The sequence below is a fragment of the Amia ocellicauda genome, chromosome 8, assembly GCF_036373705.1.
Source record: "Amia ocellicauda isolate fAmiCal2 chromosome 8, fAmiCal2.hap1, whole genome shotgun sequence".
Lineage (NCBI taxonomy): Eukaryota > Metazoa > Chordata > Actinopteri > Amiiformes > Amiidae > Amia > Amia ocellicauda.
The window spans coordinates 23,154,284-23,179,283 of record NC_089857.1 but is presented as its reverse complement, the minus strand read 5'-3'; the positions used below and the strand labels follow the sequence as shown (position 1 = coordinate 23,179,283).

The 25,000-nt window shown below is 41.6% G+C and overlaps 19 non-coding genes across 19 annotated transcripts; 1 reads left to right on the top strand and 18 right to left on the bottom strand.

Moving 5' to 3' along the window:
* Nucleotides 1-455: 455 nt before the first annotated feature.
* Nucleotides 456-574, bottom strand: LOC136755797 (5S ribosomal RNA). Its single transcript, XR_010817910.1, has one exon. It is a non-coding gene; the product is annotated as a 5S ribosomal RNA (ribosomal RNA).
* Nucleotides 575-1,596: 1,022 nt separating this feature from the next.
* Nucleotides 1,597-1,715, bottom strand: LOC136755796 (5S ribosomal RNA). Its single transcript, XR_010817909.1, has one exon. It is a non-coding gene; the product is annotated as a 5S ribosomal RNA (ribosomal RNA).
* A 1,022-nt stretch (nt 1,716-2,737) lies between these two features.
* On the bottom strand, nt 2,738-2,856 carry LOC136755795 (5S ribosomal RNA). The gene has a single exon (XR_010817908.1). It is a non-coding gene; the product is annotated as a 5S ribosomal RNA (ribosomal RNA).
* A 1,022-nt stretch (nt 2,857-3,878) lies between these two features.
* On the bottom strand, nt 3,879-3,997 carry LOC136755794 (5S ribosomal RNA). Its single transcript, XR_010817907.1, has one exon. It is a non-coding gene; the product is annotated as a 5S ribosomal RNA (ribosomal RNA).
* A 1,022-nt stretch (nt 3,998-5,019) lies between these two features.
* On the bottom strand, nt 5,020-5,138 carry LOC136756534 (5S ribosomal RNA). Its single transcript, XR_010818612.1, has one exon. It is a non-coding gene; the product is annotated as a 5S ribosomal RNA (ribosomal RNA).
* Nucleotides 5,139-6,160: 1,022 nt separating this feature from the next.
* On the bottom strand, nt 6,161-6,279 carry LOC136755793 (5S ribosomal RNA). Its single transcript, XR_010817906.1, has one exon. It is a non-coding gene; the product is annotated as a 5S ribosomal RNA (ribosomal RNA).
* Nucleotides 6,280-7,301: 1,022 nt separating this feature from the next.
* On the bottom strand, nt 7,302-7,420 carry LOC136755792 (5S ribosomal RNA). Its single transcript, XR_010817905.1, has one exon. It is a non-coding gene; the product is annotated as a 5S ribosomal RNA (ribosomal RNA).
* Nucleotides 7,421-8,442: 1,022 nt separating this feature from the next.
* LOC136755791 (5S ribosomal RNA) lies at nt 8,443-8,561 on the bottom strand. Its single transcript, XR_010817904.1, has one exon. It is a non-coding gene; the product is annotated as a 5S ribosomal RNA (ribosomal RNA).
* Nucleotides 8,562-9,583: 1,022 nt separating this feature from the next.
* On the bottom strand, nt 9,584-9,702 carry LOC136755789 (5S ribosomal RNA). Its single transcript, XR_010817902.1, has one exon. It is a non-coding gene; the product is annotated as a 5S ribosomal RNA (ribosomal RNA).
* A 1,022-nt stretch (nt 9,703-10,724) lies between these two features.
* Nucleotides 10,725-10,843, bottom strand: LOC136755788 (5S ribosomal RNA). The gene has a single exon (XR_010817901.1). It is a non-coding gene; the product is annotated as a 5S ribosomal RNA (ribosomal RNA).
* A 1,022-nt stretch (nt 10,844-11,865) lies between these two features.
* LOC136755787 (5S ribosomal RNA) lies at nt 11,866-11,984 on the bottom strand. Its single transcript, XR_010817900.1, has one exon. It is a non-coding gene; the product is annotated as a 5S ribosomal RNA (ribosomal RNA).
* Nucleotides 11,985-13,006: 1,022 nt separating this feature from the next.
* Nucleotides 13,007-13,125, bottom strand: LOC136756940 (5S ribosomal RNA). Its single transcript, XR_010818991.1, has one exon. It is a non-coding gene; the product is annotated as a 5S ribosomal RNA (ribosomal RNA).
* A 1,022-nt stretch (nt 13,126-14,147) lies between these two features.
* LOC136755786 (5S ribosomal RNA) lies at nt 14,148-14,266 on the bottom strand. The gene has a single exon (XR_010817899.1). It is a non-coding gene; the product is annotated as a 5S ribosomal RNA (ribosomal RNA).
* Nucleotides 14,267-15,288: 1,022 nt separating this feature from the next.
* Nucleotides 15,289-15,407, bottom strand: LOC136755785 (5S ribosomal RNA). Its single transcript, XR_010817898.1, has one exon. It is a non-coding gene; the product is annotated as a 5S ribosomal RNA (ribosomal RNA).
* Nucleotides 15,408-16,429: 1,022 nt separating this feature from the next.
* LOC136755784 (5S ribosomal RNA) lies at nt 16,430-16,548 on the bottom strand. The gene has a single exon (XR_010817897.1). It is a non-coding gene; the product is annotated as a 5S ribosomal RNA (ribosomal RNA).
* A 1,022-nt stretch (nt 16,549-17,570) lies between these two features.
* On the bottom strand, nt 17,571-17,689 carry LOC136756759 (5S ribosomal RNA). The gene has a single exon (XR_010818821.1). It is a non-coding gene; the product is annotated as a 5S ribosomal RNA (ribosomal RNA).
* Nucleotides 17,690-18,711: 1,022 nt separating this feature from the next.
* On the bottom strand, nt 18,712-18,830 carry LOC136755783 (5S ribosomal RNA). Its single transcript, XR_010817896.1, has one exon. It is a non-coding gene; the product is annotated as a 5S ribosomal RNA (ribosomal RNA).
* Nucleotides 18,831-20,288: 1,458 nt separating this feature from the next.
* LOC136757782 (U1 spliceosomal RNA) lies at nt 20,289-20,452 on the bottom strand. Its single transcript, XR_010819605.1, has one exon. It is a non-coding gene; the product is annotated as a U1 spliceosomal RNA (small nuclear RNA).
* Nucleotides 20,453-21,096: 644 nt separating this feature from the next.
* LOC136755782 (5S ribosomal RNA) lies at nt 21,097-21,215 on the top strand. The gene has a single exon (XR_010817895.1). It is a non-coding gene; the product is annotated as a 5S ribosomal RNA (ribosomal RNA).
* The last annotated feature ends 3,785 nt before the right edge of the window (nt 21,216-25,000 follow it).

Genomic DNA, 25,000 nt, shown 5'->3' with positions numbered 1-25,000 from the left:
AGTCCATCATCACAGTTCGAGGGCAGGCATAATTTCAGTTATTTCATCCCGTTTCATTCACATTCGTGCCTTGAATGAGATTGAATGTAATCTTTAGTCTCAAGTATGTTCCCAAGTTTTACACTTTCGTGCTTTGCATGAATGGGAAATGAACCGTGTGTGTTGAATGAGGTTCCTTGTGAGCATTGAACTTTGTACGGTGGAGTTCAGTTTTGTGTTGCTGTAATTGTGTCACTTATTGACGAAAAAGATGAGGCAACTTTAGTTCGTTTTACCCATGATGCTCAATTTATTTACGAATGTATCCTAGTTACTTAGGACCGTTTTCGTTGGAGAACAACATCTATTGTATGTGTGTGTATTTGGGGAAGTAAAATCTGAAATAATGATGAAATTGTGTGTATCCAAAGTTAAAACTCGTGATTTGTCGCCCTCTGGTGTGTAAAAGGTGCAAAAGCTTACAGCACCTGGTATTCCCAGGCGGTCTCCCATCCAAGTACTGACCAGGCCCGAGCCTGCTTAGCTTCCGAGATCGGACGAGATCGGGCGTATTCAGGCTAGTATGGCCGTAAGCGAGGGAAGCTGTCCCTGACACTCTACTTAAAGGGAAGGCAATATCCGTTTCTGACTTTTATATTTACCTTTGACCTGTCTCTCTCTCTGCTCTAAAGCCCGGGACACACCAGCGCGCCGCAGACAGTCCCTGCTAACACACAATGTTGTGGCAGACCGGAACTATATTTTACAACACGAACACATTGTATTGAGAGAACAGCTGTAGCTGAGTGCCTGCCAAGCCAGTCAAGCGCAATCTTGAGAAGGTGTGCATTTAAGTAAGGATGTCAATTGACATGCAGTATGAAAGGAGGTTGCATCACTATGATGCATAATATTGCATATATTGTATTTTCAGGTGTGGGCATTCATCCTGTTTTAATTTTATTTTGAAAGCAGAAGAATCATTCAACAGGCTGCTGAGAGAAATGTAAACCAGTAAAATACATGAAGAAAAACAAACCTTGAATATAAGTGCAGTTGTTTAAACATTTGAAAAACTATAGTGAGGGGGTAAGAAAACACACAAATCCAGCAGCTCTTGTATTTCAGTGCACCAGAACCCAATATTATTGGCGAGTCGGGTAGTCCATCATCACAGTTCGAGGGCAGGCATAATTTCAGTTATTTCATCCCGTTTCATTCACATTCGTGCCTTGAATGAGATTGAATGTAATCTTTAGTCTCAAGTATGTTCCCAAGTTTTACACTTTCGTGCTTTGCATGAATGGGAAATGAACCGTGTGTGTTGAATGAGGTTCCTTGTGAGCATTGAACTTTGTACGGTGGAGTTCAGTTTTGTGTTGCTGTAATTGTGTCACTTATTGACGAAAAAGATGAGGCAACTTTAGTTCGTTTTACCCATGATGCTCAATTTATTTACGAATGTATCCTAGTTACTTAGGACCGTTTTCGTTGGAGAACAACATCTATTGTATGTGTGTGTATTTGGGGAAGTAAAATCTGAAATAATGATGAAATTGTGTGTATCCAAAGTTAAAACTCGTGATTTGTCGCCCTCTGGTGTGTAAAAGGTGCAAAAGCTTACAGCACCTGGTATTCCCAGGCGGTCTCCCATCCAAGTACTGACCAGGCCCGAGCCTGCTTAGCTTCCGAGATCGGACGAGATCGGGCGTATTCAGGCTAGTATGGCCGTAAGCGAGGGAAGCTGTCCCTGACACTCTACTTAAAGGGAAGGCAATATCCGTTTCTGACTTTTATATTTACCTTTGACCTGTCTCTCTCTCTGCTCTAAAGCCCGGGACACACCAGCGCGCCGCAGACAGTCCCTGCTAACACACAATGTTGTGGCAGACCGGAACTATATTTTACAACACGAACACATTGTATTGAGAGAACAGCTGTAGCTGAGTGCCTGCCAAGCCAGTCAAGCGCAATCTTGAGAAGGTGTGCATTTAAGTAAGGATGTCAATTGACATGCAGTATGAAAGGAGGTTGCATCACTATGATGCATAATATTGCATATATTGTATTTTCAGGTGTGGGCATTCATCCTGTTTTAATTTTATTTTGAAAGCAGAAGAATCATTCAACAGGCTGCTGAGAGAAATGTAAACCAGTAAAATACATGAAGAAAAACAAACCTTGAATATAAGTGCAGTTGTTTAAACATTTGAAAAACTATAGTGAGGGGGTAAGAAAACACACAAATCCAGCAGCTCTTGTATTTCAGTGCACCAGAACCCAATATTATTGGCGAGTCGGGTAGTCCATCATCACAGTTCGAGGGCAGGCATAATTTCAGTTATTTCATCCCGTTTCATTCACATTCGTGCCTTGAATGAGATTGAATGTAATCTTTAGTCTCAAGTATGTTCCCAAGTTTTACACTTTCGTGCTTTGCATGAATGGGAAATGAACCGTGTGTGTTGAATGAGGTTCCTTGTGAGCATTGAACTTTGTACGGTGGAGTTCAGTTTTGTGTTGCTGTAATTGTGTCACTTATTGACGAAAAAGATGAGGCAACTTTAGTTCGTTTTACCCATGATGCTCAATTTATTTACGAATGTATCCTAGTTACTTAGGACCGTTTTCGTTGGAGAACAACATCTATTGTATGTGTGTGTATTTGGGGAAGTAAAATCTGAAATAATGATGAAATTGTGTGTATCCAAAGTTAAAACTCGTGATTTGTCGCCCTCTGGTGTGTAAAAGGTGCAAAAGCTTACAGCACCTGGTATTCCCAGGCGGTCTCCCATCCAAGTACTGACCAGGCCCGAGCCTGCTTAGCTTCCGAGATCGGACGAGATCGGGCGTATTCAGGCTAGTATGGCCGTAAGCGAGGGAAGCTGTCCCTGACACTCTACTTAAAGGGAAGGCAATATCCGTTTCTGACTTTTATATTTACCTTTGACCTGTCTCTCTCTCTGCTCTAAAGCCCGGGACACACCAGCGCGCCGCAGACAGTCCCTGCTAACACACAATGTTGTGGCAGACCGGAACTACATTTTACAACACGAACACATTGTATTGAGAGAACAGCTGTAGCTGAGTGCCTGCCAAGCCAGTCAAGCGCAATCTTGAGAAGGTGTGCATTTAAGTAAGGATGTCAATTGACATGCAGTATGAAAGGAGGTTGCATCACTATGATGCATAATATTGCATATATTGTATTTTCAGGTGTGGGCATTCATCCTGTTTTAATTTTATTTTGAAAGCAGAAGAATCATTCAACAGGCTGCTGAGAGAAATGTAAACCAGTAAAATACATGAAGAAAAACAAACCTTGAATATAAGTGCAGTTGTTTAAACATTTGAAAAACTATAGTGAGGGGGTAAGAAAACACACAAATCCAGCAGCTCTTGTATTTCAGTGCACCAGAACCCAATATTATTGGCGAGTCGGGTAGTCCATCATCACAGTTCGAGGGCAGGCATAATTTCAGTTATTTCATCCCGTTTCATTCACATTCGTGCCTTGAATGAGATTGAATGTAATCTTTAGTCTCAAGTATGTTCCCAAGTTTTACACTTTCGTGCTTTGCATGAATGGGAAATGAACCGTGTGTGTTGAATGAGGTTCCTTGTGAGCATTGAACTTTGTACGGTGGAGTTCAGTTTTGTGTTGCTGTAATTGTGTCACTTATTGACGAAAAAGATGAGGCAACTTTAGTTCGTTTTACCCATGATGCTCAATTTATTTACGAATGTATCCTAGTTACTTAGGACCGTTTTCGTTGGAGAACAACATCTATTGTATGTGTGTGTATTTGGGGAAGTAAAATCTGAAATAATGATGAAATTGTGTGTATCCAAAGTTAAAACTCGTGATTTGTCGCCCTCTGGTGTGTAAAAGGTGCAAAAGCTTACAGCACCTGGTATTCCCAGGCGGTCTCCCATCCAAGTACTGACCAGGCCCGAGCCTGCTTAGCTTCCGAGATCGGACGAGATCGGGCGTATTCAGGCTAGTATGGCCGTAAGCGAGGGAAGCTGTCCCTGACACTCTACTTAAAGGGAAGGCAATATCCGTTTCTGACTTTTATATTTACCTTTGACCTGTCTCTCTCTCTGCTCTAAAGCCCGGGACACACCAGCGCGCCGCAGACAGTCCCTGCTAACACACAATGTTGTGGCAGACCGGAACTATATTTTACAACACGAACACATTGTATTGAGAGAACAGCTGTAGCTGAGTGCCTGCCAAGCCAGTCAAGCGCAATCTTGAGAAGGTGTGCATTTAAGTAAGGATGTCAATTGACATGCAGTATGAAAGGAGGTTGCATCACTATGATGCATAATATTGCATATATTGTATTTTCAGGTGTGGGCATTCATCCTGTTTTAATTTTATTTTGAAAGCAGAAGAATCATTCAACAGGCTGCTGAGAGAAATGTAAACCAGTAAAATACATGAAGAAAAACAAACCTTGAATATAAGTGCAGTTGTTTAAACATTTGAAAAACTATAGTGAGGGGGTAAGAAAACACACAAATCCAGCAGCTCTTGTATTTCAGTGCACCAGAACCCAATATTATTGGCGAGTCGGGTAGTCCATCATCACAGTTCGAGGGCAGGCATAATTTCAGTTATTTCATCCCGTTTCATTCACATTCGTGCCTTGAATGAGATTGAATGTAATCTTTAGTCTCAAGTATGTTCCCAAGTTTTACACTTTCGTGCTTTGCATGAATGGGAAATGAACCGTGTGTGTTGAATGAGGTTCCTTGTGAGCATTGAACTTTGTACGGTGGAGTTCAGTTTTGTGTTGCTGTAATTGTGTCACTTATTGACGAAAAAGATGAGGCAACTTTAGTTCGTTTTACCCATGATGCTCAATTTATTTACGAATGTATCCTAGTTACTTAGGACCGTTTTCGTTGGAGAACAACATCTATTGTATGTGTGTGTATTTGGGGAAGTAAAATCTGAAATAATGATGAAATTGTGTGTATCCAAAGTTAAAACTCGTGATTTGTCGCCCTCTGGTGTGTAAAAGGTGCAAAATCTTACAGCACCTGGTATTCCCAGGCGGTCTCCCATCCAAGTACTGACCAGGCCCGAGCCTGCTTAGCTTCCGAGATCGGACGAGATCGGGCGTATTCAGGCTAGTATGGCCGTAAGCGAGGGAAGCTGTCCCTGACACTCTACTTAAAGGGAAGGCAATATCCGTTTCTGACTTTTATATTTACCTTTGACCTGTCTCTCTCTCTGCTCTAAAGCCCGGGACACACCAGCGCGCCGCAGACAGTCCCTGCTAACACACAATGTTGTGGCAGACCGGAACTATATTTTACAACACGAACACATTGTATTGAGAGAACAGCTGTAGCTGAGTGCCTGCCAAGCCAGTCAAGCGCAATCTTGAGAAGGTGTGCATTTAAGTAAGGATGTCAATTGACATGCAGTATGAAAGGAGGTTGCATCACTATGATGCATAATATTGCATATATTGTATTTTCAGGTGTGGGCATTCATCCTGTTTTAATTTTATTTTGAAAGCAGAAGAATCATTCAACAGGCTGCTGAGAGAAATGTAAACCAGTAAAATACATGAAGAAAAACAAACCTTGAATATAAGTGCAGTTGTTTAAACATTTGAAAAACTATAGTGAGGGGGTAAGAAAACACACAAATCCAGCAGCTCTTGTATTTCAGTGCACCAGAACCCAATATTATTGGCGAGTCGGGTAGTCCATCATCACAGTTCGAGGGCAGGCATAATTTCAGTTATTTCATCCCGTTTCATTCACATTCGTGCCTTGAATGAGATTGAATGTAATCTTTAGTCTCAAGTATGTTCCCAAGTTTTACACTTTCGTGCTTTGCATGAATGGGAAATGAACCGTGTGTGTTGAATGAGGTTCCTTGTGAGCATTGAACTTTGTACGGTGGAGTTCAGTTTTGTGTTGCTGTAATTGTGTCACTTATTGACGAAAAAGATGAGGCAACTTTAGTTCGTTTTACCCATGATGCTCAATTTATTTACGAATGTATCCTAGTTACTTAGGACCGTTTTCGTTGGAGAACAACATCTATTGTATGTGTGTGTATTTGGGGAAGTAAAATCTGAAATAATGATGAAATTGTGTGTATCCAAAGTTAAAACTCGTGATTTGTCGCCCTCTGGTGTGTAAAAGGTGCAAAAGCTTACAGCACCTGGTATTCCCAGGCGGTCTCCCATCCAAGTACTGACCAGGCCCGAGCCTGCTTAGCTTCCGAGATCGGACGAGATCGGGCGTATTCAGGCTAGTATGGCCGTAAGCGAGGGAAGCTGTCCCTGACACTCTACTTAAAGGGAAGGCAATATCCGTTTCTGACTTTTATATTTACCTTTGACCTGTCTCTCTCTCTGCTCTAAAGCCCGGGACACACCAGCGCGCCGCAGACAGTCCCTGCTAACACACAATGTTGTGGCAGACCGGAACTATATTTTACAACACGAACACATTGTATTGAGAGAACAGCTGTAGCTGAGTGCCTGCCAAGCCAGTCAAGCGCAATCTTGAGAAGGTGTGCATTTAAGTAAGGATGTCAATTGACATGCAGTATGAAAGGAGGTTGCATCACTATGATGCATAATATTGCATATATTGTATTTTCAGGTGTGGGCATTCATCCTGTTTTAATTTTATTTTGAAAGCAGAAGAATCATTCAACAGGCTGCTGAGAGAAATGTAAACCAGTAAAATACATGAAGAAAAACAAACCTTGAATATAAGTGCAGTTGTTTAAACATTTGAAAAACTATAGTGAGGGGGTAAGAAAACACACAAATCCAGCAGCTCTTGTATTTCAGTGCACCAGAACCCAATATTATTGGCGAGTCGGGTAGTCCATCATCACAGTTCGAGGGCAGGCATAATTTCAGTTATTTCATCCCGTTTCATTCACATTCGTGCCTTGAATGAGATTGAATGTAATCTTTAGTCTCAAGTATGTTCCCAAGTTTTACACTTTCGTGCTTTGCATGAATGGGAAATGAACCGTGTGTGTTGAATGAGGTTCCTTGTGAGCATTGAACTTTGTACGGTGGAGTTCAGTTTTGTGTTGCTGTAATTGTGTCACTTATTGACGAAAAAGATGAGGCAACTTTAGTTCGTTTTACCCATGATGCTCAATTTATTTACGAATGTATCCTAGTTACTTAGGACCGTTTTCATTGGAGAACAACATCTATTGTATGTGTGTGTATTTGGGGAAGTAAAATCTGAAATAATGATGAAATTGTGTGTATCCAAAGTTAAAACTCGTGATTTGTCGCCCTCTGGTGTGTAAAAGGTGCAAAAGCTTACAGCACCTGGTATTCCCAGGCGGTCTCCCATCCAAGTACTGACCAGGCCCGAGCCTGCTTAGCTTCCGAGATCGGACGAGATCGGGCGTATTCAGGCTAGTATGGCCGTAAGCGAGGAAAGCTGTCCCTGACACTCTACTTAAAGGGAAGGCAATATCCGTTTCTGACTTTTATATTTACCTTTGACCTGTCTCTCTCTCTGCTCTAAAGCCCGGGACACACCAGCGCGCCGCAGACAGTCCCTGCTAACACACAATGTTGTGGCAGACCGGAACTATATTTTACAACACGAACACATTGTATTGAGAGAACAGCTGTAGCTGAGTGCCTGCCAAGCCAGTCAAGCGCAATCTTGAGAAGGTGTGCATTTAAGTAAGGATGTCAATTGACATGCAGTATGAAAGGAGGTTGCATCACTATGATGCATAATATTGCATATATTGTCTTTTCAGGTGTGGGCATTCATCCTGTTTTAATTTTATTTTGAAAGCAGAAGAATCATTCAACAGGCTGCTGAGAGAAATGTAAACCAGTAAAATACATGAAGAAAAACAAACCTTGAATATAAGTGCAGTTGTTTAAACATTTGAAAAACTATAGTGAGGGGGTAAGAAAACACACAAATCCAGCAGCTCTTGTATTTCAGTGCACCAGAACCCAATATTATTGGCGAGTCGGGTAGTCCATCATCACAGTTCGAGGGCAGGCATAATTTCAGTTATTTCATCCCGTTTCATTCACATTCGTGCCTTGAATGAGATTGAATGTAATCTTTAGTCTCAAGTATGTTCCCAAGTTTTACACTTTCGTGCTTTGCATGAATGGGAAATGAACCGTGTGTGTTGAATGAGGTTCCTTGTGAGCATTGAACTTTGTACGGTGGAGTTCAGTTTTGTGTTGCTGTAATTGTGTCACTTATTGACGAAAAAGATGAGGCAACTTTAGTTCGTTTTACCCATGATGCTCAATTTATTTACGAATGTATCCTAGTTACTTAGGACCGTTTTCGTTGGAGAACAACATCTATTGTATGTGTGTGTATTTGGGGAAGTAAAATCTGAAATAATGATGAAATTGTGTGTATCCAAAGTTAAAACTCGTGATTTGTCGCCCTCTGGTGTGTAAAAGGTGCAAAAGCTTACAGCACCTGGTATTCCCAGGCGGTCTCCCATCCAAGTACTGACCAGGCCCGAGCCTGCTTAGCTTCCGAGATCGGACGAGATCGGGCGTATTCAGGCTAGTATGGCCGTAAGCGAGGGAAGCTGTCCCTGACACTCTACTTAAAGGGAAGGCAATATCCGTTTCTGACTTTTATATTTACCTTTGACCTGTCTCTCTCTCTGCTCTAAAGCCCGGGACACACCAGCGCGCCGCAGACAGTCCCTGCTAACACACAATGTTGTGGCAGACCGGAACTATATTTTACAACACGAACACATTGTATTGAGAGAACAGCTGTAGCTGAGTGCCTGCCAAGCCAGTCAAGCGCAATCTTGAGAAGGTGTGCATTTAAGTAAGGATGTCAATTGACATGCAGTATGAAAGGAGGTTGCATCACTATGATGCATAATATTGCATATATTGTATTTTCAGGTGTGGGCATTCATCCTGTTTTAATTTTATTTTGAAAGCAGAAGAATCATTCAACAGGCTGCTGAGAGAAATGTAAACCAGTAAAATACATGAAGAAAAACAAACCTTGAATATAAGTGCAGTTGTTTAAACATTTGAAAAACTATAGTGAGGGGGTAAGAAAACACACAAATCCAGCAGCTCTTGTATTTCAGTGCACCAGAACCCAATATTATTGGCGAGTCGGGTAGTCCATCATCACAGTTCGAGGGCAGGCATAATTTCAGTTATTTCATCCCGTTTCATTCACATTCGTGCCTTGAATGAGATTGAATGTAATCTTTAGTCTCAAGTATGTTCCCAAGTTTTACACTTTCGTGCTTTGCATGAATGGGAAATGAACCGTGTGTGTTGAATGAGGTTCCTTGTGAGCATTGAACTTTGTACGGTGGAGTTCAGTTTTGTGTTGCTGTAATTGTGTCACTTATTGACGAAAAAGATGAGGCAACTTTAGTTCGTTTTACCCATGATGCTCAATTTATTTACGAATGTATCCTAGTTACTTAGGACCGTTTTCGTTGGAGAACAACATCTATTGTATGTGTGTGTATTTGGGGAAGTAAAATCTGAAATAATGATGAAATTGTGTGTATCCAAAGTTAAAACTCGTGATTTGTCGCCCTCTGGTGTGTAAAAGGTGCAAAAGCTTACAGCACCTGGTATTCCCAGGCGGTCTCCCATCCAAGTACTGACCAGGCCCGAGCCTGCTTAGCTTCCGAGATCGGACGAGATCGGGCGTATTCAGGCTAGTATGGCCGTAAGCGAGGGAAGCTGTCCCTGACACTCTACTTAAAGGGAAGGCAATATCCGTTTCTGACTTTTATATTTACCTTTGACCTGTCTCTCTCTCTGCTCTAAAGCCCGGGACACACCAGCGCGCCGCAGACAGTCCCTGCTAACACACAATGTTGTGGCAGACCGGAACTATATTTTACAACACGAACACATTGTATTGAGAGAACAGCTGTAGCTGAGTGCCTGCCAAGCCAGTCAAGCGCAATCTTGAGAAGGTGTGCATTTAAGTAAGGATGTCAATTGACATGCAGTATGAAAGGAGGTTGCATCACTATGATGCATAATATTGCATATATTGTATTTTCAGGTGTGGGCATTCATCCTGTTTTAATTTTATTTTGAAAGCAGAAGAATCATTCAACAGGCTGCTGAGAGAAATGTAAACCAGTAAAATACATGAAGAAAAACAAACCTTGAATATAAGTGCAGTTGTTTAAACATTTGAAAAACTATAGTGAGGGGGTAAGAAAACACACAAATCCAGCAGCTCTTGTATTTCAGTGCACCAGAACCCAATATTATTGGCGAGTCGGGTAGTCCATCATCACAGTTCGAGGGCAGGCATAATTTCAGTTATTTCATCCCGTTTCATTCACATTCGTGCCTTGAATGAGATTGAATGTAATCTTTAGTCTCAAGTATGTTCCCAAGTTTTACACTTTCGTGCTTTGCATGAATGGGAAATGAACCTTGTGTGTTGAATGAGGTTCCTTGTGAGCATTGAACTTTGTACGGTGGAGTTCAGTTTTGTGTTGCTGTAATTGTGTCACTTATTGACGAAAAAGATGAGGCAACTTTAGTTCGTTTTACCCATGATGCTCAATTTATTTACGAATGTATCCTAGTTACTTAGGACCGTTTTCGTTGGAGAACAACATCTATTGTATGTGTGTGTATTTGGGGAAGTAAAATCTGAAATAATGATGAAATTGTGTGTATCCAAAGTTAAAACTCGTGATTTGTCGCCCTCTGGTGTGTAAAAGGTGCAAAAGCTTACAGCACCTGGTATTCCCAGGCGGTCTCCCATCCAAGTACTGACCAGGCCCGAGCCTGCTTAGCTTCCGAGATCGGACGAGATCGGGCGTATTCAGGCTAGTATGGCCGTAAGCGAGGGAAGCTGTCCCTGACACTCTACTTAAAGGGAAGGCAATATCCGTTTCTGACTTTTATATTTACCTTTGACCTGTCTCTCTCTCTGCTCTAAAGCCCGGGACACACCAGCGCGCCGCAGACAGTCCCTGCTAACACACAATGTTGTGGCAGACCGGAACTATATTTTACAACACGAACACATTGTATTGAGAGAACAGCTGTAGCTGAGTGCCTGCCAAGCCAGTCAAGCGCAATCTTGAGAAGGTGTGCATTTAAGTAAGGATGTCAATTGACATGCAGTATGAAAGGAGGTTGCATCACTATGATGCATAATATTGCATATATTGTATTTTCAGGTGTGGGCATTCATCCTGTTTTAATTTTATTTTGAAAGCAGAAGAATCATTCAACAGGCTGCTGAGAGAAATGTAAACCAGTAAAATACATGAAGAAAAACAAACCTTGAATATAAGTGCAGTTGTTTAAACATTTGAAAAACTATAGTGAGGGGGTAAGAAAACACACAAATCCAGCAGCTCTTGTATTTCAGTGCACCAGAACCCAATATTATTGGCGAGTCGGGTAGTCCATCATCACAGTTCGAGGGCAGGCATAATTTCAGTTATTTCATCCCGTTTCATTCACATTCGTGCCTTGAATGAGATTGAATGTAATCTTTAGTCTCAAGTATGTTCCCAAGTTTTACACTTTCGTGCTTTGCATGAATGGGAAATGAACCGTGTGTGTTGAATGAGGTTCCTTGTGAGCATTGAACTTTGTACGGTGGAGTTCAGTTTTGTGTTGCTGTAATTGTGTCACTTATTGACGAAAAAGATGAGGCAACTTTAGTTCGTTTTACCCATGATGCTCAATTTATTTACGAATGTATCCTAGTTACTTAGGACCGTTTTCGTTGGAGAACAACATCTATTGTATGTGTGTGTATTTGGGGAAGTAAAATCTGAAATAATGATGAAATTGTGTGTATCCAAAGTTAAAACTCGTGATTTGTCGCCCTCTGGTGTGTAAAAGGTGCAAAAGCTTACAGCACCTGGTATTCCCAGGCGGTCTCCCATCCAAGTACTGACCAGGCCCGAGCCTGCTTAGCTTCCGAGATCGGACGAGATCGGGCGTATTCAGGCTAGTATGGCCGTAAGCGAGGGAAGCTGTCCCTGACACTCTACTTAAAGGGAAGGCAATATCCGTTTCTGACTTTTATATTTACCTTTGACCTGTCTCTCTCTCTGCTCTAAAGCCCGGGACACACCAGCGCGCCGCAGACAGTCCCTGCTAACACACAATGTTGTGGCAGACCGGAACTATATTTTACAACACGAACACATTGTATTGAGAGAACAGCTGTAGCTGAGTGCCTGCCAAGCCAGTCAAGCGCAATCTTGAGAAGGTGTGCATTTAAGTAAGGATGTCAATTGACATGCAGTATGAAAGGAGGTTGCATCACTATGATGCATAATATTGCATATATTGTATTTTCAGGTGTGGGCATTCATCCTGTTTTAATTTTATTTTGAAAGCAGAAGAATCATTCAACAGGCTGCTGAGAGAAATGTAAACCAGTAAAATACATGAAGAAAAACAAACCTTGAATATAAGTGCAGTTGTTTAAACATTTGAAAAACTATAGTGAGGGGGTAAGAAAACACACAAATCCAGCAGCTCTTGTATTTCAGTGCACCAGAACCCAATATTATTGGCGAGTCGGGTAGTCCATCATCACAGTTCGAGGGCAGGCATAATTTCAGTTATTTCATCCCGTTTCATTCACATTCGTGCCTTGAATGAGATTGAATGTAATCTTTAGTCTCAAGTATGTTCCCAAGTTTTACACTTTCGTGCTTTGCATGAATGGGAAATGAACCGTGTGTGTTGAATGAGGTTCCTTGTGAGCATTGAACTTTGTACGGTGGAGTTCAGTTTTGTGTTGCTGTAATTGTGTCACTTATTGACGAAAAAGATGAGGCAACTTTAGTTCGTTTTACCCATGATGCTCAATTTATTTACGAATGTATCCTAGTTACTTAGGACCGTTTTCGTTGGAGAACAACATCTATTGTATGTGTGTGTATTTGGGGAAGTAAAATCTGAAATAATGATGAAATTGTGTGTATCCAAAGTTAAAACTCGTGATTTGTCGCCCTCTGGTGTGTAAAAGGTGCAAAAGCTTACAGCACCTGGTATTCCCAGGCGGTCTCCCATCCAAGTACTGACCAGGCCAGAGCCTGCTTAGCTTCCAAGATCGGACGAGATCGGGCGTATTCAGGCTAGTATGGCCGTAAGCGAGGGAAGCTGTCCCTGACACTCTACTTAAAGGGAAGGCAATATCCGTTTCTGACTTTTATATTTACCTTTGACCTGTCTCTCTCTCTGCTCTAAAGCCCGGGCCACACCAGCGCGCCGCAGACAGTCCCTGCTAACACACAATGTTGTGGCAGACCGGAACTATATTTTACAACACGAACACATTGTATTGAGAGAACAGCTGTAGCTGAGTGCCTGCCAAGCCAGTCAAGCGCAATCTTGAGAAGGTGTGCATTTAAGTAAGGATGTCAATTGACATGCAGTATGAAAGGAGGTTGCATCACTATGATGCATAATATTGCATATATTGTATTTTCAGGTGTGGGCATTCATCCTGTTTTAATTTTATTTTGAAAGCAGAAGAATCATTCAACAGGCTGCTGAGAGAAATGTAAACCAGTAAAATACATGAAGAAAAACAAACCTTGAATATAAGTGCAGTTGTTTAAACATTTGAAAAACTATAGTGAGGGGGTAAGAAAACACACAAATCCAGCAGCTCTTGTATTTCAGTGCACCAGAACCCAATATTATTGGCGAGTCGGGTAGTCCATCATCACAGTTCGAGGGCAGGCATAATTTCAGTTATTTCATCCCGTTTCATTCACATTCGTGCCTTGAATGAGATTGAATGTAATCTTTAGTCTCAAGTATGTTCCCAAGTTTTACACTTTCGTGCTTTGCATGAATGGGAAATGAACCGTGTGTGTTGAATGAGGTTCCTTGTGAGCATTGAACTTTGTACGGTGGAGTTCAGTTTTGTGTTGCTGTAATTGTGTCACTTATTGACGAAAAAGATGAGGCAACTTTAGTTCGTTTTACCCATGATGCTCAATTTATTTACGAATGTATCCTAGTTACTTAGGACCGTTTTCGTTGGAGAACAACATCTATTGTATGTGTGTGTATTTGGGGAAGTAAAATCTGAAATAATGATGAAATTGTGTGTATCCAAAGTTAAAACTCGTGATTTGTCGCCCTCTGGTGTGTAAAAGGTGCAAAAGCTTACAGCACCTGGTATTCCCAGGCGGTCTCCCATCCAAGTACTGACCAGGCCCGAGCCTGCTTAGCTTCCGAGATCGGACGAGATCGGGCGTATTCAGGCTAGTATGGCCGTAAGCGAGGGAAGCTGTCCCTGACACTCTACTTAAAGGGAAGGCAATATCCGTTTCTGACTTTTATATTTACCTTTGACCTGTCTCTCTCTCTGCTCTAAAGCCCGGGACACACCAGCGCGCCGCAGACAGTCCCTGCTAACACACAATGTTGTGGCAGACCGGAACTATATTTTACAACACGAACACATTGTATTGAGAGAACAGCTGTAGCTGAGTGCCTGCCAAGCCAGTCAAGCGCAATCTTGAGAAGGTGTGCATTTAAGTAAGGATGTCAATTGACATGCAGTATGAAAGGAGGTTGCATCACTATGATGCATAATATTGCATATATTGTATTTTCAGGTGTGGGCATTCATCCTGTTTTAATTTTATTTTGAAAGCAGAAGAATCATTCAACAGGCTGCTGAGAGAAATGTAAACCAGTAAAATACATGAAGAAAAACAAACCTTGAATATAAGTGCAGTTGTTTAAACATTTGAAAAACTATAGTGAGGGGGTAAGAAAACACACAAATCCAGCAGCTCTTGTATTTCAGTGCACCAGAACCCAATATTATTGGCGAGTCGGGTAGTCCATCATCACAGTTCGAGGGCAGGCATAATTTCAGTTATTTCATCCCGTTTCATTCACATTCGTGCCTTGAATGAGATTGAATGTAATCTTTAGTCTCAAGTATGTTCCCAAGTTTTACACTTTCGTGCTTTGCATGAATGGGAAATGAACCGTGTGTGTTGAATGAGGTTCCTTGTGAGCATTGAACTTTGTACGGTGGAGTTCAGTTTTGTGTTGCTGTAATTGTGTCACTTATTGACGAAAAAGATGAGGCAACTTTAGTTCGTTTTACCCATGATGCTCAATTTATTTACGAATGTATCCTAGTTACTTAGGACCGTTTTCGTTGGAGAACAACATCTATTGTATGTGTGTGTATTTGGGGAAGTAAAATCTGAAATAATGATGAAATTGTGTGTATCCAAAGTTAAAACTCGTGATTTGTCGCCCTCTGGTGTGTAAAAGGTGCAAAAGCTTACAGCACCTGGTATTCCCAGGCGGTCTCCCATCCAAGTACTGACCAGGCCCGAGCCTGCTTAGCTTCCGAGATCGGACGAGATCGGGCGTATTCAGGCTAGTATGGCCGTAAGCGAGGGAAGCTGTCCCTGACACTCTACTTAAAGGGAAGGCAATATCCGTTTCTGACTTTTATATTTACCTTTGACCTGTCTCTCTCTCTGCTCTAAAGCCCGGGACACACCAGCGCGCCGCAGACAGTCCCTGCTAACACACAATGTTGTGGCAGACCGGAACTATATTTTACAACACGAACACATTGTATTGAGAGAACAGCTGTAGCTGAGTGCCTGCCAAGCCAGTCAAGCGCAATCTTGAGAAGGTGTGCATTTAAGTAAGGATGTCAATTGACATGCAGTATGAAAGGAGGTTGCATCACTATGATGCATAATATTGCATATATTGTATTTTCAGGTGTGGGCATTCATCCTGTTTTAATTTTATTTTGAAAGCAGAAGAATCATTCAACAGGCTGCTGAGAGAAATGTAAACCAGTAAAATACATGAAGAAAAACAAACCTTGAATATAAGTGCAGTTGTTTAAACATTTGAAAAACTATAGTGAGGGGGTAAGAAAACACACAAATCCAGCAGCTCTTGTATTTCAGTGCACCAGAACCCAATATTATTGGCGAGTCGGGTAGTCCATCATCACAGTTCGAGGGCAGGCATAATTTCAGTTATTTCATCCCGTTTCATTCACATTCGTGCCTTGAATGAGATTGAATGTAATCTTTAGTCTCAAGTATGTTCCCAAGTTTTACACTTTCGTGCTTTGCATGAATGGGAAATGAACCGTGTGTGTTGAATGAGGTTCCTTGTGAGCATTGAACTTTGTACGGTGGAGTTCAGTTTTGTGTTGCTGTAATTGTGTCACTTATTGACGAAAAAGATGAGGCAACTTTAGTTCGTTTTACCCATGATGCTCAATTTATTTACGAATGTATCCTAGTTACTTAGGACCGTTTTCGTTGGAGAACAACATCTATTGTATGTGTGTGTATTTGGGGAAGTAAAATCTGAAATAATGATGAAATTGTGTGTATCCAAAGTTAAAACTCGTGATTTGTCGCCCTCTGGTGTGTAAAAGGTGCAAAAGCTTACAGCACCTGGTATTCCCAGGCGGTCTCCCATCCAAGTACTGACCAGGCCCGAGCCTGCTTAGCTTCCGAGATCGGACGAGATCGGGCGTATTCAGGCTAGTATGGCCGTAAGCGAGGGAAGCTGTCCCTGACACTCTACTTAAAGGGAAGGCAATATCCGTTTCTGACTTTTATATTTACCTTTGACCTGTCTCTCTCTCTGCTCTAAAGCCCGGGACACACCAGCGCGCCGCAGACAGTCCCTGCTAACACACAATGTTGTGGCAGACCGGAACTATATTTTACAACACGAACACATTGTATTGAGAGAACAGCTGTAGCTGAGTGCCTGCCAAGCCAGTCAAGCGCAATCTTGAGAAGGTGTGCATTTAAGTAAGGATGTCAATTGACATGCAGTATGAAAGGAGGTTGCATCACTATGATGCATAATATTGCATATATTGTATTTTCAGGTGTGGGCATTCATCCTGTTTTAATTTTATTTTGAAAGCAGAAGAATCATTCAACAGGCTGCTGAGAGAAATGTAAACCAGTAAAATACATGAAGAAAAACAAACCTTGAATATAAGTGCAGTTGTTTAAACATTTGAAAAACTATAGTGAGGGGGTAAGAAAACACACAAATCCAGCAGCTCTTGTATTTCAGTGCACCAGAACCCAATATTATTGGCGAGTCGGGTAGTCCATCATCACAGTTCGAGGGCAGGCATAATTTCAGTTATTTCATCCCGTTTCATTCACATTCGTGCCTTGAATGAGATTGAATGTAATCTTTAGTCTCAAGTATGTTCCCAAGTTTTACACTTTCGTGCTTTGCATGAATGGGAAATGAACCGTGTGTGTTGAATGAGGTTCCTTGTGAGCATTGAACTTTGTACGGTGGAGTTCAGTTTTGTGTTGCTGTAATTGTGTCACTTATTGACGAAAAAGATGAGGCAACTTTAGTTCGTTTTACCCATGATGCTCAATTTATTTACGAATGTATCCTAGTTACTTAGGACCGTTTTCGTTGGAGAACAACATCTATTGTATGTGTGTGTATTTGGGGAAGTAAAATCTGAAATAATGATGAAATTGTGTGTATCCAAAGTTAAAACTCGTGATTTGTCGCCCTCTGGTGTGTAAAAGGTGCAAAAGCTTACAGCACCTGGTATTCCCAGGCAGTCTCCCATCCAAGTACTGACCAGGCCCGAGCCTGCTTAGCTTCCGAGATCGGACGAGATCGGGCGTATTCAGGCTAGTATGGCCATAAGCGAGGGAAGCTGTCCCTGACACTCTACTTAAAGGGAAGGCAATATCCGTTTCTGACTTTTATATTTACCTTTGACCTGTCTCTCTCTCTGCTCTAAAGCCCGGGACACACCAGCGCGCCGCAGACAGTCCCTGCTAACACACAATGTTGTGGCAGACCGGAACTATATTTTACAACACGAACACATTGTATTGAGAGAACAGCTGTAGCTGAGTGCCTGCCAAGCCAGTCAAGCGCAATCTTGAGAAGGTGTGCATTTAAGTAAGGATGTCAATTGACATGCAGTATGAAAGGAGGTTGCATCACTATGATGCATAATATTGCATATATTGTATTTTCAGGTGTGGGCATTCATCCTGTTTTAATTTTATTTTGAAAGCAGAAGAATCATTCAACAGGCTGCTGAGAGAAATGTAAACCAGTAAAATACATGAAGAAAAACAAACCTTGAATATAAGTGCAGTTGTTTAAACATTTGAAAAACTATAGTGAGGGGGTAAGAAAACACACAAATCCAGCAGCTCTTGTATTTCAGTGCACCAGAACCCAATATTATTGGCGAGTCGGGTAGTCCATCATCACAGTTCGAGGGCAGGCATAATTTCAGTTATTTCATCCCGTTTCATTCACATTCGTGCCTTGAATGAGATTGAATGTAATCTTTAGTCTCAAGTATGTTCCCAAGTTTTACACTTTCGTGCTTTGCATGAATGGGAAATGAACCGTGTGTGTTGAATGAGGTTCCTTGTGAGCATTGAACTTTGTACGGTGGAGTTCAGTTTTGTGTTGCTGTAATTGTGTCACTTATTGACGAAAAAGATGAGGCAACTTTAGTTCGTTTTACCCATGATGCTCAATTTATTTACGAATGTATCCTAGTTACTTAGGACCGTTTTCGTTGGAGAACAACATCTATTGTATGTGTGTGTATTTGGGGAAGTAAAATCTGAAATAATGATGAAATTGTGTGTATCCAAAGTTAAAACTCGTGATTTGTCGCCCTCTGGTGTGTAAAAGGTGCAAAAGCTTACAGCACCTGGTATTCCCAGGCGGTCTCCCATCCAAGTACTGACCAGGCCCGAGCCTGCTTAGCTTCCGAGATCGGACGAGATCGGGCGTATTCAGGCTAGTATGGCCGTAAGCGAGGGAAGCTGTCCCTGACACTCTACTTAAAGGGAAGGCAATATCCGTTTCTGACTTTTATATTTACCTTTGACCTGTCTCTCTCTCTGCTCTAAAGCCCGGGACACACCAGCGCGCCGCAGACAGTCCCTGCTAACACACAATGTTGTGGCAGACCGGAACTATATTTTACAACACGAACACATTGTATTGAGAGAACAGCTGTAGCTGAGTGCCTGCCAAGCCAGTCAAGCGCAATCTTGAGAAGGTGTGCATTTAAGTAAGGATGTCAATTGACATGCAGTATGAAAGGAGGTTGTTAAGTCATGATGCTTAAAGACACAGGTCACTATGATGGATACATATTGCATATATTGTATTTTCAGGTGTGGGCATTCATCCTGTTTTAATTTTATTTTGAAAGCAGAAGAATCATTCAACAGGCTGCTGAGAGAAATGTAAACCAGTAAAATACATGAAGAAAAACAAACCTTGAATATAAGTGCAGTTGTTTAAACATTTGAAAAACTATAGTGAGGGGGTAAGAAAACACACAAATCCAGCAGCTCTTGTATTTCAGTGCACCAGAACCCAATATTATTGGCGAGTCGGGTAGTCCATCATCAGTGTTCGAGGGCAGGCTTCATATTTCAAAACGTCGTGAGAGCACAGGGAAGATAAAAATGAGCAAAAGAACCCCCTGTTTCTTACTGTTGCCCCCTGTTTGATAGCCTTTTCCCGCACGTTTCCCCGCTTGCAATATTTCCCCCCATGGCTTGGGTTTACCCCCAGTCTGGCAACGCTGCCCTGAAACGCATGGGCTTATCTAATACTGTCATACAGGGCAGTCTCACCACTGTCCGAGCTGACGGTGGGGACTATATACACATGTCTATTATAAAAGTCCTTTGCTCGTACGTACTGCAGGTGGATGGCGATGCTCTGCGAAATTGAAGTGTGTACAGCAGATCATGTGTCGTATACACTGCCATGTGAAATGCCCCGTTGAGCTGCAATCATAAGGCAGTCACAGAGATGAGGGATGAGGTCTGTTGTGAATTGACAGCTGGGTGCGAGTCGTGTGAAGCCGAGTAAGAGACTTCGGTGTGCTCATGGGCAGAGCAGGCGGAACACGCCTGATGCTCGTCAGTTTGAAGCTCGTGTTCACAGCGCTTCATTGAGATTCGTGTTTTGTTCAGAACGGGATTGACTTTTAGTATCAATTAGCCAGGATTGGAGTGTGTATCTTGCGTTGCTTTCCATGAATGAGAAATGAAGAGTGAGCGTTTAGCTTTGTAGGGCGGGGTTCGGTGGAGATTGTAAGGGACCGAAGAAACGAGTAGAAACGGTGAGAGGAGGGGAGAACTTAGCGAGACAGCAGCTCACAGTCACAGTGACGCTTGCAGGCGTAATGGAAAGCGCGGAGCCGCAGGGGCGCCTGTGAGCAGCGCAAGAGCATCTGTCTTTGTACCGCGGGATCAGGGGAGAGCGCGAACGCAGTCCCCCACTACCAGAAATTATGCAGTCGAGATTCCCACATTTGGGGAATTCGCAGGGGTCAGCACAGCCGGAGTGCAATGGCCGAGCCTCGCCCTGGGTGAACCACCTTCATGATCATGGTGTCTCCCCTGCCAGGTAAGTATGAGTTGTACACGGGCCGGCCCACACCCTGCCTCAGAGCGGGTTCTTCCGTCACACGGTGGGGTACTGTGCGCCACGCCCCTTGATTGCACATCTTCTCTACACGGGAGTGTCGATACTGGTGGTCCTTTGGGTTTGCTGTAACTGCGTCATGTATTGATGAGAAAGATTAGGCAACACTTGAGGTACACTATTACCCATGATGCTCAGCTTATTTACATACCGCTGTACCATTGGTTCATTGTTATCATCCAAATTCCTGCACGGCAAAGCGTTTGCGTGCGGAGACGGCGGCGTAAAATGTAGTGCAGCGCCTTAGCAAAGACATTGCATGTAATATATTTCACCTCGCGTATATGTATGGTATGTGAAATAAATGGTGCTGATGAACTTGTTCAAGTGAGGAAGGTTGTTGAAAATGCGAATGATCTGAACTGCCAAATCACCAACTGATACGGCGACTGAAGAGAGTGCAGATCAGACAGTTTGGGCTCAGAGAAGTGTCACGTTGGCAGCGATAACACAAGAGTCACATCCCGACACACACTGAAATCACAGACAACACAAAGTCTTTACACGAATCACTAGTGGATGACACGGGCTTGTCTTGTTCATTATTAGTAGAGTGTCAGGGAAAGCGTCCTTCGCTTACGGCCATACTAGCCTGAATACGCCCGATCTCGTCCGATCTCGGAAGCTAAGCAGGCTCGGGCCTGGTCAGTACTTGGATGGGAGACCGCCTGGGAATACCAGGTGCTGTAAGCTTTTGCACCTTTTACACACCAGAGGGCGACAAATCACGAGTTTTAGGTACCATCCTCCTGTTTCTTTTCCTTCGACAGCAGGACGCGACACCACTATTTTGACTATACATGTTGTATTTATTTTTAAAAATGTTAAGTGATTTTAAGAATTGATTTTCATAAATTTTAATCACAAGTATTAAACATTGAATGAATGTTTTTATTGTAATGTAAAATACTTTAAACAATAAAACAGTATTTATTTTTATAAACCTCCTTTGATTGGAATTTGCATCATTTCAATTTGGCAAGTTGATCAGGATCATGCCGCTACGGATGCATGAACTATCAATAAACAATCACTCTGCACTGATCAGCTTTTACAGTCCAGGATGTAAGACCTCATATATTGTGTACATTGGAATTTGTAAAATGTATTATGCTTCGAATTGCACCGTATTATGTGAATTGCAATTTGTAATATGTTATGCCTTGTACTGCACTGTAGTTTTGCACTTTGTATTGTATTGTAAGTCGCCCTGGATAAGGCCGTCTGCTAATAAATAAATTATTATAATAATAATCAATGATTAGAGAACAGTGCAGATCCTGATCCGAATGCATATGACTTGGATTTACACTGAACGCTTCTCAAAATAAACAATACTGATAATAATTCTTAAAATTAGTTTTAATAAATACGTTTTGTATCGAATCGAGATTGGAACCTGACAGAAAAAAACATAATTCATAGTTTAAACTTAGTGGAGGAATGCATAATAAAAAGTGATGAAAGACATCATGTATGTGGTTTTGTTATAGATCGGAGCAGTTGATTGCAATATTTGACAGGGTAAATTGCCATGAGTTTTTTCACGGTTTGAACACGTCTCAACTTTTACTTCCATACTTACACATAGAAATGTCCAGGGATCGGCATCGTGTCCGAGGTAGAGAATTGAGGTCCGTGGTAATGTATTCAAATGAACGCAAACTGTTGACAACATTACGTTTAACCTATGAAACCTAATATTATGATTGCGAGGCAAGGGGGCTATATTTGGCTTCTACTACTCACCGTAGAGCTATGACGCCAAATGTGATGACGCTGAAGCTTTGCTATCCAATAGGAAAGCGTTAGCTACACCCGCCTTGTGTAACTTTTTTTTGTTTTTAACTAAAAACATGGCGTCGAATTCAAAGAAAAGATCGTTCAGCCCAGCTTGGGAAGAGGAATATTTAATTTCCGAAAGAGCCACACATTGTTTTATGGAGTGTGCGAGATGTGGAGAAATAATGAAAGCGCTCAAGTCAACTGTAGCTTGCGACCCCGCTGAAAGATGGTGCAAAACAAATGTCTAAGACTTCTAACGTGTCAAGCACAGAGAAGGATCGATTCATCAGGGATGCCGAAGCCAAGAGAGGAAGCCAGGTAAGTGTAATGACGTACTTTCTTAACCAGCATATCAAATATGCACAGAACGATCTTTTATTATTATTATTATTATTATTATTATTATTATTATTATTATTATTATTGGGCAGCACTTTGGTGAAGTGGTTAGCGCTGATGTGTGTGTAGTTTACATGTTATTCCTGTCTTCGAGTGGGCTTTTGCGTGCTATTAAATTAGCTACACGCTTTGTATACAGCAGGGTAATATATATAGGCACATTTTTCCCCATCCATGTCTGCCACTGAGTCCGGAGATTTTGTCCGTTGTCCGTCGCGCAACATCGCGATGCCGACCCCTGGAAATGTCTAGGTAACAAATGGGTACAAATGTATATCCAAGTTGCACAGTTATCAGTGCTTAAACAATGAACTCATATGTTGTCAAAGAAAACATAATCTTGACTTGCAAGAATCACTTGCAAGTGCAGGTTTTTAATATAGATAGCCAAATGACCAGCCTATCCCTTTTAATATACAGTCGAGGTTAATTTCAATGAACATGAAATAAACCACACAACTGTCAACAAATTCAATTTACTGACAATGTGATCAGCATATTCTGAGATTGTCATGGCTGGAGGGTTTTATGTCCGATCGACCAATATCTGTCAACCACTTTTTTACACGATCACTGACTCAACCTTAACCCTGCCGATAATTTTGCCCTGCAAAATTGTTAAATCCTACGACTTATATGCGTAAAAACATCTTTTTTATTAAAAGAATGAAATCAGTTTATTATAAAATTGATGTCAACTCTTTGTATTATAAGATGGACTTGTTTTCACCTGTATTGCATTAGATATTGTCTAAATCTAAATTTGGTTGAACTCATGAAAGAGATCATTGATAGTTTGGATTACTGAAGGTATAATGATCAATAGATTAGCAGGCAGTTTATTTGACGCTTTAAACACATATAGGTAGAAGACAGTAAAGTATGGTGAAGTTTCAGTTGTGACTTTGAGACATTGCACAAAGTGTACTTTTACGTTTTGCTTTATATTGTACGTAAAAGATAAGTCTCCCTGGCATTTGATAGAAAGAACTAAGGTCTACAGGACCTTCACAAATCAGCTCGTTAACTGAAGAGATCGTAAAGTTATGGGGTCATGAAAAGCGATGAACTGTAAATGTTTGAGCAAAAGTACGACATTTGATGTTGTATTACTGAAATCCTGGCAAGTTGTATGTGGATAACTTTCATTTCCAGCTTAAGTACATATATGAAGTCAAGAAACCATTGAGAGAAAGTAGTCCCCACGTTGGTGGAACGGAACCATATTTCTAGCCACATTCTGGTGTACAGTTGATGGCCTACATCTGCACCTCAGGTGGATAATTGAGCGACCGACAAGACAGTCAAATAGGGTTGCCAGATGCTACTCCGAGAATCCCCCTAGTGGTGAGCCGGTTTCCCCCATTTCCAAATGGGTCCCCCCATTTGCACGATAACCCTTATTAGAGAGGAGATGCATATACAGCATCGCCGTACGTATGTATATGGGCCTTAAATGCCCCATGAATGCATATGAACTTGATTAAAATAGGCCACTGAATCAATGTACTGCTGTAACTGTAACAAAATGGTGTCTTACCGATGAATGCTTCTGTCCCAGGAAATGTAAGCGTAACAGGCTGCTGACCAGGTGCATTTCATAGTCTTTTCATGTAATCTTGAGAAGGTGTGCATTTACGTAAGAATTTAAATTGACATGCAGTATGAAAGGAGGTTGTTAAGTCATGATGCTTAAAGACACAGGTCACTATGATGGATACATATTGCATATATTGTATTTTCAGGTGTGGGCATTCATCCTGTTTTAATTTTATTTTGAAAGCAGAAGAATCATTCAACAGGCTGCTGAGAGAAATGTAAACCAGTAAAATACATGAAGAAAAACAAACCTTGAATATAAGTGCAGTTGTTTAAACATTTGAAAAACTATAGTGAGGGGGTAAGAAAACACACAAATCCAGCAGCTCTTGTATTTCAGTGCACCAGAACCCAATATTATTGGCGAGTCGGGTAGTCCATCATCACAGTTCGAGGGCAGGCATAATTTCAGTTATTTCATCCCGTTTCATTCACATTCGTGCCTTGAATGAGATTGAATGTAATCTTTAGTCTCAAGTATGTTCCCAAGTTTTACATTTTCGTGCTTTGCATGAATGGGAAATGAACCGTGTGTGTTGAATGAGGTTCCTTGTGAGCATTGAACTTTGTACGGTGGAGTTCAGTTTTGTGTTGCTGTAATTGTGTCACTTATTGACGAAAAAGATGAGGCAACTTTAGTTCGTTTTACCCGTGATGCTCAATTTATTTACGAATGTATCCTAGTTACTTAGGAC